Here is a 17,096-nt window from a genome sequence, read left to right on the forward strand (position 1 = left end):
GGGAATACCTACCCCCATCTCTGCAGTGCCTCATCCTCCCAGTGGTGAGTACATCCAGGATCCCCACCCCAAGGAAGGTGGGTAGGGGAGGGTACATAAGGTCACATTGAGTGGGATGATCTGAATTCTATCCTGAAACTGAAGCCTGTAGAGCTAATGGAGAGAAGGGGAGGTTTAGAGGAGCATCAAAGGAAGCCCCTTACTTTTGCTACAATTACCAGAGAGAAGACTGAATCCTTTCTTTTTGGTAGTAAGATAACAGGTGCCCACTATTCATTTATTTTATTATTTTTTGTGAGTCCTAGGGCTTGGATTCAGGGCCTCGGTGTCGTCCCTGAGCTTCTTTCACTCAAGGCTGAGGCACTACCACTTGAGCCATAGCACCATATCTGTCTTTTTCTGGTATGGTGGGAGGTAGTTTTGGGGAGATAAGAATATCACAGACTCTCCTGCCTGTGCTGGCCCTTAGTCATGACCATCAGACCTCAGCCTCCTGAATAGCCAGAATGATGGGTGGGAGCCACTAGCAGGTGAACGCCACCATCCATTTATATTCCCCTAGGGCCAGTGCCGGCCACCTGCACTGCATCTCCATTATTGTGAGTGGGAAGTAATCATGGGTGGGTTTGATACTTCAACAGCCTGCCTACTTACCTTTGAGCATTATTCCTGATCAGTTTGATGGTGGCTACTTCCTTATCCACAGCAATGACTTGGCTCTGTCACAAGAACAAATGTACCCCAAGAACTGTCAGGTCTGGATTCTTTCCTCTGCACACCGCCCCCTCCCTGAAATGACACACCCCAACAAAGTGAAGTAGACAGAGTGAATTCATTTTCTTATAACCGGTGTCTGGCCAGATAGATGGTGGTGAGGATCAGAGGCCCAGGATCGTGCTGTGTGGTTGGACATGATGCCTCTTCATCCACTTTCCTTTAACTGTCTTAGCAGAGGGTAGTGGGGAAGTACTCAGAGGATGGATGGACAATGAATAACCGTCAACTTCTAGCCCAGGCACAGAGGGGCTTAACTCAGGGAGCCATTTCAACAGGCTGAGCAAGACAGCTCCTGATCCACAGCCTACCTCCAGAATGAGAGGGTCACCGTGGGTCCCTGCCACATGGAAGCACTGAGCCACCTCCTCCAGGACTCATTAAACCAGTTCCTGAAAGAGAGAGGCAGAGACAGAGACAGAGACAGAGAGGGAGAGAGAGAGAGAGAGAGAAAGGAAGAAAGAAAGAAAGAACAAAAGAAAGAAAGAAAGAAAGAAAGAAAGGAAGGAAGGAAGAAAGAAAGAAAGAAAGGAAGGGAGGAAGAAAGAAAGAAAAAAGAAAGGAAGAAAGACAGATTTGGACTTATGCCTGATGCCAATGGCACAGGCATAATGCTGTACAGGAAGCTGAGGTATGAGAATCATGGCTTTTAGCCAGCGCAGGCAGGAATGGTCTGTGAGACTCTTATCTCCAAAGAGCCACCAGAAATCCAGAAGTGCAGCTGAGGGATCAAGTGTTAGAGCACCTGCCTTGAACTGAGGAGCTTGGGGACAGCTCCCAGGCCCAGAGTTCAAGCCCCAGGACTGACAAGAAGTGGACTTTCCACCACAACAAGTGGACTGAATAGCAGCCATTGTCATAGGGAGCATGGCAAAGAAGTCAGGCTGAGCTTCCTCTGAACTGGGGCTCATGAATAGGTCACCCAGCTTCTTCATGCCTCATTTTCCCCAGCTGCAAAACTGAACACAGTGAAGGATCCCCTTCCTCATGGGGATAGGGTAAGGATGAAAGAGAGCCATATTTTCTTTCATAATCCCATACCTGTTGCACTATAAATAACAGGCCTCATCTGAGCCCTTACAGGGTATCTTCCTGTCATATGCTCACAGAATTTCCAAGAACCATATCTGGCGACCACTCTTTCTATGCCTGGCCCTGCTCCAGTGATCCCCCTATATTGATCCCCTGTTTCCTCACAACTGTCCCAGGAGGACACTGAGGTCCTATGGTCAAGGCCCAGAGCTTCAACTGTGGTCAAGAATCAGCTGCTGTGGACTAAGAGTTTGGGACAATCCATCTAAACTGATGACTAAGAGTGGTGCTACCTTTCTAGCCTTTCTAGCATAGAGAACCAGTCATGGTGGCCAACGCCTGTCACAGGAGGATCGTGATCCAGCCCAGCCTGAGCATATATTGAGTCTCGATCTCAGAAATGCCCAAGACAGAAAGGCTTGGCTTTCATGGTAGAATACCTGACTGGCAAGCCTAAGGCCTTGAGTTCAAACGTTAATATACCAAAAAGTATCAGAGGCCCTTTGCCAGAGGCTCATGTCTATAATCCTAGCTACTCAGGAGGCTGAGATCTGAGGATCATAGGTCAAGATCTAAAATTGGGCTGGCCTCACACATCAGACCTCATGATGAGAAGACCCAGAGTCTGACCCATTCAGTGAGCTCCATACTAACAGATTTGGCATCCTGACTAAGTGCTGGCCATGCTCTCTGTCCCCCTGAGGAGCCACCCCCTGTGGGTCCCATCCCCAGGTCCTCCCAAGCTCCCTCTGCCACCAACCAGGGACAAGGTAGTAGACAGCTCTAGGGAATACAGATCCCTCGGTCTTATAATTTAAGCATTTCACCCTTCCAGGCCCCAAACCTAAGACACAACATCCATGCACCCCCCAAAGATAGCAGTTAGAAGTTAGGAAAGGGTCCAGCGCTCCTTGTTACAACCCACTTCTACACACACACACACACACACACACACACACACACATACACACACAAATCTGGCACAAGTGGTTCTTGTCTGTCATCCTACCTACTCAGGAGGTTGTGGTTTGAGGATCATAGATCAAAGTCAGCCCATGCAGGAAAGGCTCTGAGGCTCTTATCTACAGTGAACTACCAAATAGATAGAGATGGACCTGTGGCTCAAGTGTCAGAGCACTAGCTTTGAACTCAGAAGGTCAGGAACAACACCTATGCCCTGAGTTCAAGGCCCACTTCTACCTACAAACACACACAGATAGAGACACAGACACAGACACAGACATAAACACACACACACACACATACACACACACACAGATAGCCCAAGGGTTCAGCAGTCCCTGAGCATAGAACCATGAACTCATTCCATTAGGATCACATCCTACCCCCAAGAAGGTGGCACTACCGACCTCAGACCCACTGTAGAAAAAACACTGAGCTTCTCACTTATCTGGAATGTCTCATAGACCAGCATAGCATTTCATATCGTACACACTGCTATGCAGAAAACTTAGCCACTTCTTTTTTTGTTGTTGTTCTTGGAGTTTGAACTCTGGGCCAGGTCACTGTCCGTCAGCTTTTCAGCTGAAGGTGCGAACGCTCCCACTTAAGCCACAGCACCACTTCCTGTTGTTTGGTGGTCCATTGGACATCAAGTCTCACAGATTTTTCTTCCGAAGCTGGCTCTGAAACATGGTCTTCACATCTCAGCCTTCTGAGTAGCTAGGATGACAGTTGTGAGCCACTGGCGACTTCTGGTTTCAGCCACCTTCACATACCCAGAGGAAAACCATCTCATAAGGCCACAAACTTCTTGCAACCCTTCACTTCAGACTTTGTCACCAAGCATCCAAATCCATCCTTTATTGGAGAGAATACAGACACAGCAATCCTACCCCTGCACCCATTCGCCCACTCCCTGCCTGCCACAAGCCACGTCCTCTTGAAGCTGTGGCTTCAAGCTGGGGTAAATTTGGGGAGTTCTTAGAAATGTCTGTACAGTGGGATGAGCACCTTGTCTCCCAAACACAGCACCCCCCTCTTCTTCCCTCCCACAGCTGGACCATCTTTTGCAGGCAAATATGCTTTGCTTTCTTTCTTTTTTCAGTTGTGGGGCTTGAACCCTAGGCCTGGGTGCTGTCCCTGAGCATTTCAACTCAAGGCAAACACTCTACTACTTAAGCCACAACACAACACCACTTCTGCTTTTCTGGCTGTTCGTTGGAGATAAGAGCTTCAGGGTTTTTCCTGCCCAGGCTGGCTTTGACCCCTGATCCTCAGATCTCACCTTCTGAGTACCTAGGATGACAGTCATGAGCTAGTGTCACCCGGCCAAAGATACTTTCCCATGCCTGTCATCCTATCCCCTCAGGAGACTGAGATCTGAGGACTGCAGTTGGATGACACCCTTGGCAACAAAGTCCATGAGAACTCTTTATCTCCAATTATGAATACCCAAACCTGTTGGAAGTGGAGCTGTGGCTCAAATGGTAGAGTGCTAGCTTTGAGTATAAATGACAAGGGATAGGACCCAGTCCCTAGTTTCAAGCTTTTTCTAACAAAGACCCACCCACGAAAGGGAAGCAAGTGGGCATACAGGAGCTGAAATCTCACCCATAATACTCAAGACTCCCAGAACAGACCCCATCCTGCTCTGATTCTCTAGATTCTATGTCCTACATCATGGTAATCATAGATGGTACGTACCATGCACCAGTTTAGGATGTTCAAGTACAATCGCATATTCAGGATCCCCTGGCCTTATCAAAGACTCAAGATCTCTCACTGTCCTGCCTCTACACTGGGTAGGGAGGTGAGGTCTAGTTATCCAACCACAGGATGTGGGAATGAAAGGATTTCTCGGCCAAGGGACACAGATTTAAGGGCTCCAGGTCCCTCTCAGGAAGGAGAAAAGGGCTGATCTATCCCAGGAATGTTTCTGGGTTGTGAGTGTCCTCAAAGAAACAACCCTGCTCAGAGATCAGTGCCTCTGGTTTTCCCACCAGCCTCTATCCAAACCTGCCCCACCTTCAGTCTGACCTCTCTGAATCCCAGATCTGCCATCTAGACTAAAGGCTGAGCCAGCAAAGAGACCCATCTCTGCCTCTGAGAATGGCAATCACGGGGTCCTAGCGCCTGCTAGAGGAAGTCTGGGGCAACAAGGGTCCTTACTCCCACCCTCATTCCCTGGATGTCCTGTGCTAGTGGCCAGCTTATTTCTGTCTCTGGTGGAGGAAAGAACAGGTGGGGGGGTGTCAACTTCAGATTGAGCCCTGGAAAGTCCCAGTCCCCAAGGATGTACTGCACAGGCATCCTGCAGTGGACGATAGCCAGGTAGTCAATGGTGAACCCAATGTGCCAGGACTCTTAATAGCAGTGTGGCTGGGTCAAAGGCTCTATGACTTTTGGTCTAGGATGTCAGTTGAAATCATGGCTCCAATCTCCTGACACTCCTGACATGTGATCGTCCTCCCTCTTCATCTTCCTGCTTATCCCTTGCCTCCCCCCAACACTCCCTCACACCAATACCTCCCTAACCCTTGGACTTATCTGACCAGAAAATAAACTCATTGGCACCAGGGATGATTGAAACCTGGTGACCTGCCCTGACTCCTAGTGTCTACCCGAGGCTGCTTCCCTCTGCAGTCGGATACTACACAGCTCCTGGATGTCAGAAAGTTGCTGAGGTGTCAGTAGCTTGGTCCTACATACTGGCTTTAGGCTCTGAAATTGTCCCCACATAGATTGTGAATGGTTGGCTCCCTTGATCCAGGGACTCCAAACCAAGGCTCACATGTTCTCCCTTCTTCCTTCCTTTCCTCTTTTTCACCATCCGGACTTCCCTCCTCTTTCTCTCTTTCCTTCCTTTCTCTCACTCCTGGGCCTTGAACTCGGAGCCTAGGTGCTGTCCCTGAGCCTTTTTACTCAAGGCCAACAGACTATGGCTTGAGCCACATATCCACTTCTGGTGTTTCCTTTTTGGTAGTTAGTTGGAGATAAGAGTCTTACAGGCTTTCCTGCCTGGGCCTCAAGCATCAATCCTCCCATCACAGCCTCCTATGTAGCTAGGATGACAGGCATGAAGCACCAGCATCCAGCTCAAACCAAGGTTTCTTCATGTGCTGTGGAACCAGCACCGGAAACTCTCATTGTCTATGACCCCTCCGGAACCTGGCACACACTGTAACTCTTTGTTGGCTAAATAAATGGGCATCTGTCTACAAAAATACTACAGAATAGTCCCATTCCATTCATGTAAGCATCCTGGTGGGTGGGGCAAAGCCTGATGTAGCTCTCCCACAGTTCTCCCTCCTCCCTCTTCCCACCCTCTTGGTGCCAAGGAACTTAACTGTTTTGGCTCTGAAGACATGATCCATGGTGCACTCGCTGGATTCTGGGGCCTCTGGGATGCCTATCTTCTCAAAGATCTCTGGCCAGAGGCTGACCAGCTCTGTGGCACTCAATTCCCCACTCAGGAGTGAATGAGGGTGCCATGAGCTGAAGGCCAGGCTCAAGCGGCCTACTCTCCCACCCCTGGGGCCAGCCAGGATGGCCCACCACATCTGGCCCCCAAGTTTCATGTTGCAGAGGAAGGATCCTCGAGACATCTTGGGTTTCTGAATCTCGCAGAGACCAGTGCAGGTGCTGAGAATCCTCTCTACGCACAGCTGGCAGGCTAGGTATGGTGAGGTCACAATCTCTGCTCCCCATGACATCCTCAATGTTATGTCTAGGTCGCAGGACCCCCACCAAGAAGACCACCGAGTGTCAGACTCTACAGCTGTTTAATTTAAATGGGCTGCAGCTCGGGCCTCGTCCTACACTCTGACACAGAGGAGCCCAGGAGGAGAGCCCCGAGCTAAGGATTTACAAGTCTTATAAAGGCACACAACCAGGTGGTTTAGCACCACGTGTTGCTCTGCTCTGAAACAAGCAACATATGGTCACTGCCTCAAGTACTTTAACCCTTCACTCAACTGTGGTGGTCACACTAGAGGGAGTCAGAGGAGAATCAACAACTGCCCAATAAAAGCAATCAAGGCACGGCATTCATAGCAGGAGACCATCTGGCTTGGGAACTCTGCTTGTGATTCTTTGAACGTCATTGATTGTTGGCTGAAATGGTCCCTCTAATTTGACCCATAATCCCAGGCGTTAGTGGAAATTGCCAGCTTCAAGAAAAAACCCTGGAAAACGTGGCATTTCAGTTGTCCCAATCAAACTTAAACGGTTCCAAAGTTAATGGTCCCCTTTTCTTTCAAAACAGCCCACAGCAGGTTACAGAAACTGACATTCAGCAATCCCTAGCTAACTGCCATGGCCTGATACCGAGCAGGCTCCAGCAGGGGGAGTGCACTTGCCTACCACTGCCCAGCTGGAAACAGCACAGGCAGGACACAGATTAGAGTCTGCAGAACTCCAGGGAGGACTTCCCACCAGTGCATGCCCCCTGAGAGAGAATCTACACCACCAGTGGGGTCCCAGAGCCCCCTGCCCAGATGCCCATGGACACCATCAATGCCCTGAGTAAGGTTGGCCTCTCATCCTCAGTAGTGGTGAACCATCTGCAATGTCACACCGTTCACCACTTCCCAGACCCTCCTAACTTCACAGCCCCTGCCCTACTCCCCCCCTCCATCTCTTCCCTAATTACGTTTGGCAGACACATTCCCAACCCTTGAATTAGCTACAGCTATACAAACGAGAGCAGGCTGTCTGGTTGGAAGAGTGCGGCCATGGTCACACTTGTCTCACAAGCCTTCAGGCTTAAGACAGAAGGTGTCCACTTTGGTCTGTAGTTCACACAGGCCTGCTAGGGGAGACCCACACAGGCCAAGCAGCTACTGTGGGGTATAGGAAAGGGGGAAGAGAAATTGCTACTGAAATCTTCCCCAAAGGAGCCATGAAACAGTGAAGGTGAAAACAAAAATTATGGCTGGTTTCATACTTGGCACTGATGAAAAAGAACAACGAACACAAACACACACACACACACACACACACACACACATCCAGAAAAGTGACTGTAGACTCATTCATGCAGTACCTATAATTTGCCAACGGATCACTCACCTGAGCACAGTAGGGCTCTCTCTCTCTCTCTCTCTCTCTCTCTCTCATGCACATACGCGCACGCATGTGCGTGCGCGCGCGCACACACTCACACACACACACACACACACACACACACACACACACACACACACACAGACTCAGAGTAGTGCCCTTCCTGAGTTTGTTAGTTCCTCATCTGGGGCAATGTACAAGATGGAGCACGGGAGTTCCCTTGTCAGAACCAGGGGCTCGACCAAAGGAAGCACAGCTCTAATCATGGAAAACCACCCTGCCTCTCCCTTTCTCCAGGGCCAGACACTTTCCCTTGGGAATAACCAGCCTTGAATCCCCATTCACCAAAACCCTAGGCCAGGAATCTGGGTGAAGGAGTCCTGAGACAAGTGGCTCTTCAGAGCCTGGACTGAAAACAAGCAGGAGGTCATTGTGTCCCCAGTGAAGTGTCTGACCCGGGGTGGGGGCAGTGTTGGGGAAATGGATGGGGTCCTAAAGGCTACATACATGGACAAACATCCTACTTCCAGCCTAGATGCTTCTGGGTGACTTGGTGGGTTCTTGGGGAGGATGAGGAAACCAGATGGACCTGGAGCACCAGCAGATGGTGGCAGAGCTGGGAAATGTGATCACTCTGTGAATGCTGTTGACAGCAGGAGAGGGGATGGGGGACAGGCAGGATGTACATGTGTTGGAGGGGCGTGTTCTTCCCAGGCATTCACTTTCTATCTGACCCCTAGTGGACTCACCTCCCTAGTAGACTTTTCTGGGACCCTCCTCAGGAGAAAGGGTGATCGAGCACAAAAGACAAGGGCTCACACAGAAGTGGGGCGCTATCTTCTGAATCCAACACCCCCCACTGACAGAAAAATAGAAAAATAGCAAGAAGGCAGGTGTGGAGGTGTTGCTCCCCACCTCTGATTAAAGCCACCAGGTTCCCCCCAGGGAGAGGAAGAGTGCAGATGCATGTCTCTGTGGCTCTCACTGCTCTAGGCCAGGGGCTCAGTGGCGTCCCCTCTTCACCCATCCCTGCATCTGCCCTTTTCCTGTGACACTGGCCACTAGGGATGGGGGTGGGATCCCAGGATCAACATCCACTCCCCAACCCGCTACTCCTGGGGCGCATTTGTGGCAGAGTCAGGGCTGGCCTCCTGGTGCTGGGGAGGCACATTTGGGGCACAAGTGGGGGGAAGAACTCATGGGTCTGTGTCCGTGGGGGTTGGGGGGTAGGTTGAGGTCATGAGTTGCAGACCCGCAGGGCTTCCACTGGAGACTGATACCCGGTCAAGGCCACAAGGAGGCCAAGGTTGCACCATCGCTTGATGACTCCAAAAGACACCACGGGTCCAAGCTGGCAGCAACATGTTTCAAATGTCGTGCCACGGGGAGGGCAGGAGAAGGGGCCGGGGCAGGGGAGGGCAGGTGGCAGGGCTGAGCTTGCCCCCTCCACAGCTGAGCTCCTGGTGCAGGGGCCTTGGACTCAGGGCCTACCTGGCCTCTGAGCCTCCCTGGGGCTGAGAGAGGGATGTGCCTGCTTCACTGGCTTTGTGTCCTCTCTGCTCCTGGCCCAGACCTGTGCTCCTACAGCAGCAGAGGCCAGCCATTGATGCTGCCACCCCTGGTGCATGTGCCTGCTCTTCTCTGCTCTCTCTCTGCCCCCACTTCTCACCCAGGCTGCCCAGCCCCTGCTGCGCAAGTATGCCAGCTCCCATGTGCCTCTGGATGCAGCAACTATGTGCCCCTTCAACCATGCCCTGTCCTCCCCTCAGTCACACACCCTCCCCACATCCACCATGCCCCGACCCCTGGCTTTGTGCTGCTCTGACTCTGCCCTAGGGCAACGAGGCCATGGCAGAAGCAGCCTCACCTCAGCTCAAGGCTTCCCCACAACCCCAGCAGCTCAAGATACCCCAAGCCCAACCACTGGGGGAGACTCTTGTCCATCCACCCCACGCACCAAGCAAGTGCAAGTAATGCTCCGTGTTTGTGTGTGTGTGTTTTGTGTGTGTGTGTGTGTGTGTGTGTTTTGTGTGTGTGTGTTTTGTGTGTGTGTGTGTGTGTGTGTGTGTGATTGTCCTCTCAAGGACTCAGAACATTGAATCTTTTGGGATGACAGCACACAGCACACTTAAAAAGAGAAGCAAAAAGGACCCTGTGTAATGGATTCAGCACAATGTGCCCTTTGAAGGTCTCAGCACATAGCAACTTTTTGCATCCTCATGGTAATTTAATTACCAATAAGTTTAGACATGCCATTTTGACATCACTAAATTAAATATAATATTATGATATTATATGCCATAGTGACATTGTAGACATATTGTGAATTCTTATTCTGTGATTTCATTCTATTACAAGCTAGCAATATTGGTGGATATCAGAAATCCATTGTGACCTCAAAGCCATTGTGACATGAAAATCCCTTTGTGACATCACAGTGCCATTGTGATATCATTAACCTGTTCTGACATCACAAACCTGTCTTGTCCATTGTGACCTCATCACCAATGTGACATCACAATGCCATTGTGATATCACATGGCTATTGTGACATTACAATCACCTTGATACCTCCCAAACCCATTATGACATCTTTAGCACCTTTTAAAAAACACATGGCCTTTGTGACATCACAGTCCCTTTGTGTATCTATATCCTCATTATGAAATATCAATTGAGATCTGATATGCCATTGTAATATCACAAAGCATTTACAATATAATCATTGGTGTGACATCACATTGTCATTATGACAACATCAGGTCATTGGGACATCACAAATCTGTAATGACATCATACCACTATGACACCACATTGTCATTGTGACAACATATATACATTATGAAGGCCTATTATGTGATTTCGTTGTATTTCAAATGTGGGTTCATATCAAATACACATTTTGACTTCATAACCATTGTGACATGACAACCCCTTTGTGATATAACATTGCCATTGTGACAACTGTGACAACTCAAACATGTCCTGTCCTTATAAGTTTTGTGACATGTTGCCACTGTGTTAGGCCCATTGAGAGCTCAATCTATATTCAACCTCATATTATTTCAGGTACGACATTAAATATTAGAAATATACTGTGATATTATGAATATTGTGACATCACACTGCTAGATGTAATGACCATTGTGTCACATTGTCACATCACAAATCTTTTCTGACTTCATCACATTTGTGCCAACAAATGACTTTGCAATCCTCACAATCCCATTCTAAACTCATATACTCATTATGAGTTAATGACAATTAAGGTCTGGAATGCCATTGTCACATCACCACACTACTGCGACATCACAAAACTATTTTGAACTCATCACTACTATGGCATCACCAACTAATTGTGACATAACAATGCTCTTATGACATTATAATTTGACATCATATTGCAATTGTGATATTACTGAACCATCATGCTTTCATAAACCTATTATGATCTCATCACATCTTAGAAAATTATGGCCTTTCAGACATCAAGCTCCTTCCATGAACTTGTATTATTGTGAACTTGTAGCAATTGAAAATTGAAATAAGAAGTGATATTGCAAACTAGTTTTGACATCACTAACCCATTTTTATATCATTAACACTTTGACAAACAGAACCTGTTAGGAACCTTAGGACTTTTGACAAAATCATGGCCTTTGTTTCGTCACAGTTCATTTGTATATGTCATTGTGACTTCATTCTCATATCCTCACTATAAACTAATGGCAATTAAGATCTGACATGCCATTGTGACGTCATAAACCCTTTGTGACATCATCAGAAATGTGACATCAGACTGTCATTATGACACCATCAGCTCATTGTGACATCACCAAACTACAGTGACATCATAGCATTATGACATCGCATTGCCATTTTGCTGTCATAGACACATTGTGAATGTATAATCTTGTGATTTCATTCCATTTCAAATGTGGCATATCAGTTGATATCAGAAACACATTGTGACCTCATAACCATTGTAAGATAATAAACCCTGTGTGACATCATAACCAGTGTGACCTTATATTGTTGTTATGACATCTTTAGCTTATGGTGACATCACAAAATGATAATGACAGTATAGCATTTGCCATTGTCATTGTGACATCATTGTCACATTATGAATGCCACATCTGTGATTTCATTGTATTTGAAATGTGTCATGTGGGTGATATCAGAAACTCATTGTGATGTCATAACCAGTGTCACATCAAAATCCCTTTTTGACATCAATTTGGCAATGTGACATCACACTGGCAATGTGATGCTAGTAAGGCATCGTTATATCACAATGGTCATGAACTCACAATGGATTTCTGGTATCAACCGACATGCCACATTAGAAATAGAATCAAATAACATAATACCGCAAACACAACGTTTCTGTCTATGACATCAGAATGACAATATGATGTTACAATGATATGATGTCATTGTAGTTTTTCATGTCAAAATGAGCTGATGGTGTCATAATGGCAACATGATGTCACAATTATGATTATGTCAGAAAGGATTTGTTATGTTTCAATGGTTTATCTGATGTCAGTATTCATCAGTTCCCCATGAGGATATGGATACAAAAAATTCTGTGATGTCACAGGGGCCATGTGTGCTTTCAAAGGTGGTAAGAGGTCGTAATAGGTTTGGGATGGCACAGTGTGATCCATAATGTCACAATGGAAATGAGATATCCCATTGGGTTTTTGATGTCACAGTGGTGATGAGGTCACAATGGTTTTGTGATGTCACGGTTTGTTTGTAATATCAGAATGATATATCAAATTAAAATGACTCATAATTCAATATGAGGATACCAGGTGATAGAAGAAGCTCCATAGTATGAGGTCATATTAGGTGAAAACCCAATGGGACAGTGATTTCACAATGACAATGTGATATCTCACCATCCTGTTATAAGAAGGTTTTGATGTCACAATTGGTGATGCAATACTGATGAGGAGGTCACAATAGATTTGAGATGTCCCAAAGGGTTGGTGATGGCACAATGGCATGTGGGATCTCAATTGTCATTAACACACCCTGAGTATATGAGTGTGGAAAGAGATTCTGATGTCAGCAAAGCATATGTAGTCAAAAAGGTGAAGAACTAGCAGGTCTGAGATGTCACAAAGTGACACAGTGGTTATGATGTCCAGCGGTGTGATATGATGATGTTACACTGGATTTTAGATATCTCATGTCATATTTGAAATATGAGGTCGAACACAGATTTTCAACTCACAAAGGGCCTAAGATATCACAATGGCATGTCACAAAATTATGAGAACAGGAGAGGTATTTGATGTCACATTGGGTTAGTGATATAACAAAGGCAATGTGCTGTGACAAAGAGATTTAGATGTCACAAAGGTTATGAGTTCACTGATATCAACGGTTTCCTGATATCAACGCAGATGGCACATTTGAGATAGAATGAAATCAAACAATAGGCATTCAAAATGGATCTATGACATGAAAATGAGACTATGATGTCAAGGCAGCAATGTTTGATAGTATATGTGCTCATTACCTTGCTCATGTAACTGTAATCCTTCTGTACACTGTATTTGCAAAAAAAAAAAAAAAAACTCACAGAAGAAAAAAAAGAAAAATATGGTATGTGTCATTGGGGTTTGGTGATGTCACAATGAATGGTAGTGTCATGATGACAATGTGATTTCACAGTCATAATTATTGCACAAAGTATTTGTGATGATATAACGCTATGTGTGATAACAATTTTCATTAGTTCACTATGAAGTTATGAGTACACAAAGGGTCTGTGATGCCACAGAGGTGATGTGGTTTTTTTTTTTTATTTTTTTTTATTGAGAAAATACTGTACAGAGGTGTTACAATTACATGGGCAAGATAATGAGTATATTTGTTATCAAGCATTGTAGCCTCCTCCTTTGTTTCCCCTTCCCATCCCTTCCCATCCTCCTCCTGCCACCCCGCCCAATCCTCCCCGCTTCCCCTCCCACCCTCAGCACGAAGTTTTAAAGTTCGTTTTCGACATAACGACTTGTACATCTCAAGAGTTCACAATAGCTATGTGATGTCACAATGTGATTGTGAAGGCACAACAGCAATATGATGTCACAATGGTTTTGTGATGTCACACTGGTGATAAGATCACAATGAATTTGTGATGTCATTATGAGTTTGTAATATCACAATGACATGTCCTATTTCAATTTCTACTAGTTCACAATGAGTATACACTTTCAAAGAATCTTAAGCTCCAAAGACCATGAGTTTTTAGTCATAACTTGTGTGATATGCTGTCATTAGGATATTTTAGGCCTTTAGGAAGCTTATAATCTGTTTTCAAACTCATAATAATTCAGGTATGACAGATGATATCAGAAATTGACTCTGACATGAACATTGTGACATCACATTGATAGACATCAAGACCATGGTGTCACATTGTGAACTCACAAATTTGTTAGGACTTCATCACATTTGTGCCAACACATGACTTTAGAGACAACACAGTCCCGTTGTGAACTCATATCTTCATTGTGAATTAATGACATTTGAGATCCGGCATGTCATTGTGACATTTCCAACCAATTGTGACAGCACAAACCTATTATAGTAGAAACACATTGTGATCTAATAGCCATTGTGGTAGCACAATCCCTCCACGACCCCACATTTCCATAGTGATATCACTAACCCAATGTGAAATTCCAATCCTCTCATACGCAATCCAGGTATGAAATGTGATACCTGAATCCAATGTGACATCTTGATCATGGTGACATCACACTGATAGATGTTATGACCGTATTGTCACATTCTGACAACACACACCTGTTAGGACTTCATCACTTTTGTGACAACGTACGCCTTTGGAGACATCACAGTCCCTTTGTGAGCTCATATACTCATTGTGGGTTAATGACACTTGAGATCACATGTGTCATTTTGCTATCACCCACCCATTGTGACATCACACACCTCTTGTAAACTCATCACCAGTGTGGCATCACCAATTGTGATATCAAAACATTATTAAGTCATCATTTTGCAACATCACATTGCCATTGTGATGATACTGTTCCACTGTGTTTTCAAAAATCTACTGTGTCCTCATAGCATTTTAGAAAATTCATAGCCTTTTATACTTCAGTCTTCTTCTGTGAACTCATATCCTCATTGTGAAATAGTAGCACCTGAAATTGGACATGTGATTATGAGATGTGACTTCACAAAATTATTTGATTTCATCACCAATGTGACATCACAAACCCATTGTCAGCTTTCATTGCCATTTGACATCACTATCACATTGTGACATCCCAATCCTATTAGGGCCTCTTAGCACCTTTGAAAAAACACATGGCCTTTGTGACATCACAGTCCCTTTGTTTAACTATACCCTAGGAGGATTGTGATGTCACAATGTGACACGAGGTTCATGACATCTGTCAGTGTGATGTCACAATGGTCATGATGTCACAGTGGATTTCTGGTATCTCATGTCATACATGAAATATGAGGTTGGAAACTAATTATGAGGACAAAAATTTCTAAGAGATCACAATTTCAGCATGTCACAGAAGTTATGAGGATAGGAGAGCTTTGTGATGTCACATGGTATTAGTTATATCACAATGGCACTGTGATGTCACAACGTGATTATGATGTCAAAATGGTTATGTAGGCACAAAAATGTGTTTCTGATATCAACTCTCATGCCACATTTGAAATACAATGAATTCACCTAATAGGCATTCACAATGTGTCTATGATGTCACAATGACAATTGTTGTCATAATGAGATTATGTCATTGAGTTTGGTGATGTCACAGTGAGCTGATGCTCTCATAATGAAAATGTGATGTCACACTGTTGAGGATGTCACAAACACTTCTTGATGTTATAATTGCATGTCTGATTTCAATTGTCATTAGTTAACAACAAGGATATGGGTACACAAAGGGACTGTAATGTTGAAAAGGGCATGTGATTTTTCAAAGGAGCTAAGAGGTCATAATAGATTTGAGATGTCACAATGGAATCATGATGTCACAATGACGATATTGTCACAATGGGTTTGTGATGTCATGTTAATGACCTTTGAAAAAACACATGGCCTTTGTGACACCACAATCCCTTTGTGTAACTATACCCTCATTATGAACTGACAATTGATATCAAACATGCCATTGTAACATCACAAACCCTTTGTGACATCACCAGTGTGACATAATATTGTCATTATGGTAGCATCAACTACATTTGACATCACAAATCTCCAATGACAAGATAGAATTATGAGATCACACTGCCATTGTGATGTTATAAAAACATTATGAATGCCTGTTTTTAATCTTTTATTTATCCGGTCGTGGGGCTTGAACTCTGGGCTCGGGTGCTATCTCTGTTCTTCAGCTCAAGGTGAGCAGTCTATCGCTTGAGCCACAGAGCCACTTCTGGTTTTCTAGTGGTTTTCATTGGAGATAAGAGCCTCATAGACTTTCCTGCCTGAGCTGGCTTTGAACTGCGATCCTCAGATCTCAGCCTCCTGAGTAGCTAGGTTTAGAGGCGTGAGCCACCGGCGCCCGGCTTTTTCATTCTATTTCAAATTTGACATGTGTGTTGATATCAGAAACATAATGTGACCTCAAAACCATTGTATCATCATAAATCAGCAGTGACACCAAATTGTCTTTATGACACCATCAGCTCATTGTGACATCACAAAACAATAATGGCATCATAGCATTATAAATCACAGTGACATTGTTATGACTTAACAGTGTGAAGGCCTATTCTGTGAATTCACTCTGTTTCAGAAACCCATTTTGACCATATAACCATTGTGATATCACAATCCTTTGTGACATCACATTGCCATTGTGATATCATTAACCTGCTGTGCCGTCACAACCAGTCCTGTCCTTGTAAGTTTTGTGACATGCTGCCATCGTCATATAGTAGGGCCTTTGTGAGCTCATAATCTGCTTTCAATCTCATATTTCTTGTATGACATGTGATATCAAAAATCACTTATGACATCATACTGCCAGATGTCATGACCATTGTGTCACATTGTGACATCACAAAGCTGTTAGAACGGCATCACATTTGTGGCAACGCATGCCTGTGGAAACATTACAGTCCCTTTTTGAACTCATATATTCATTGTCAATTAATGACAATTGAGATATCCCATGCCAATCTGACATCATGAACCTATTGTGACATCACAAACTTATTGTGACCTCATCACGAGAATGGTA

Source organism: Dipodomys spectabilis, unplaced genomic scaffold (assembly GCF_019054845.1).
Source record: "Dipodomys spectabilis isolate Male_0828 unplaced genomic scaffold, ASM1905484v1 ptg000105l, whole genome shotgun sequence".
In the NCBI taxonomy this organism is placed as follows: Eukaryota; Metazoa; Chordata; class Mammalia; order Rodentia; family Heteromyidae; genus Dipodomys; species Dipodomys spectabilis.